Here is a 1,570-nt window from a genome sequence, read left to right as displayed (position 1 = left end):
AAAGAAACGAAAAAGAAACATGGCGAGGGAGATATAGGGACGGCACAGTTTTTCTTTTCCCCTTGCTGTTTATTATTTTGATTTTCTTTTCCATTTCATCTATCTCTTTTTCTTTTTCATGTCATTTTTATTTGGTGTCATCCTGGATGACAGTTGGGCACGCACTGTCATCGCTGTCGAGCCTCTTTTTTTCGTCGTCCTTCCACGTTCATTCCTTACTGTGCTTCGGGCCTTCTCTTTCTCATGCTGCCGCGCAAACCCGCCACTCCCGTAGGAGTTTGTTACAACTGCCACTCTGTATCCACGAATGAAAAGGGGCGCAATGGGTGCCCAGCAGGGAACTTGACGGAGAGGAAATGCAAGACATTGTAGAGCGGAGGAGAAAAGAAAACACAAGCGTGGAAAACGCGAGGAGGGTAAAAGTACAAGCAACGAAAACGGAGAGAAGTAATATCAATGGCGTGAAGTGGTTATGTGTGTTGATGTAAAGTTGCTGTCACCGTAATGGCGAGGGTGGAGGTGGTCGCGGGGATGTCCTCTACAATGAGTGTCCAAAAAAGTGCTGTTCTTTGACTTTCCCTTGTAAGGTTTTTGCTCTTGTTTTAGTTTTTGGATTGCTTCCGTGCGTGTGTATGTGTGTATGTGTGTTGTTGTTGTTGTTGTTTTTCTTTTTGATTGCGGTGATTCCTTTGCGTCCACCGCCACCTTTGCGTATCCATCATTTCCCACCCCGCCCCACCTCCCGCCATACACAGGGATGGAAAGAGAGACTCGTTGGTTGCGGTTTTTTTTCTTTCGTTCTTTTCGGTGTTACCCCCTGAGCGCTCCTGTGTGACGTTTTCACCGTTTTTTACGACTTCCGTTGTTTAGGTTTTGGGTTTTAGCCAGTCTGACTATTCCGTCCTCATTTAAGCGATATATATACATATATATATATATATATATGTATTTATTTATTTATAGAAAAAATTTTATGGGTGTATTTCTGTTTTTTGCTTGACGCTTTTCCATTTCCTTGTTTACATATTCTCTCCTTTCCTTTTTCCAACATGCTGCGGCCAAAGTCTGCGGTCTGTGCTTCTGGAACGGGGAGATTGGGGCTTGGTGGGGGGGCATGATATAGTGGGATTGGTATTGTGGCGTGGTGGGCGGGGGAGGGGTTGAGGTGAAAAGAAGTGAACTCAAGTTGTATTGGGGTTTCCTACGTCCGTGCTTGTTGGTGTTGCTGGACAGTTGGGGAAAAGAGCGGAGTTGCGTGTGTGTGTCTGATGGAAAGGGGCGATGCGTAAGGAAATGGTCTCTGGGAGATGGTTAGATATATATATATATATATAGTGAGAGAGAGAGAGAGTGAGAGAGGGAGCTGATTTCTGAGACGCGGGTGACCTTGTGCCACAGGCACTTCTTTGTTCTCTTGTCATCGTCCCAGGGAGATGTCGCTACACTTATCTCGATTGCTGATGTACTTTCATTTGCCTCTATGGGTGTCGTCTTCTGTTTATATGCGCAAATGCACACCGATGTACTTCTTGAGGACCCACTTTTTTTCCCCCCTCCTCTCCCCCCCTTA

At 45.6% G+C, this 1,570-nt stretch overlaps 5 annotated features.

Moving 5' to 3' along the window:
• Window positions 1-48: 48 nt before the first annotated feature.
• Window positions 49-133: a sequence feature (A-rich).
• A 489-nt stretch (window positions 134-622) lies between these two features.
• Window positions 623-663: a microsatellite.
• Window positions 664-915: 252 nt separating this feature from the next.
• Window positions 916-945: a microsatellite.
• A 367-nt stretch (window positions 946-1,312) lies between these two features.
• Window positions 1,313-1,334: a microsatellite.
• Window positions 1,334-1,367: a microsatellite.
• Window positions 1,368-1,570: the final 203 nt, after the last annotated feature.

Source organism: Trypanosoma conorhini, assembly GCF_003719485.1.
Source record: "Trypanosoma conorhini strain 025E chromosome Unknown Tco_14.4_contig_00266, whole genome shotgun sequence".
In the NCBI taxonomy this organism is placed as follows: Eukaryota; Euglenozoa; class Kinetoplastea; order Trypanosomatida; family Trypanosomatidae; genus Trypanosoma; species Trypanosoma conorhini.
Note: the sequence above shows the minus strand (reverse complement) of the source record. Positions and strands in the feature narration are given on the sequence as shown.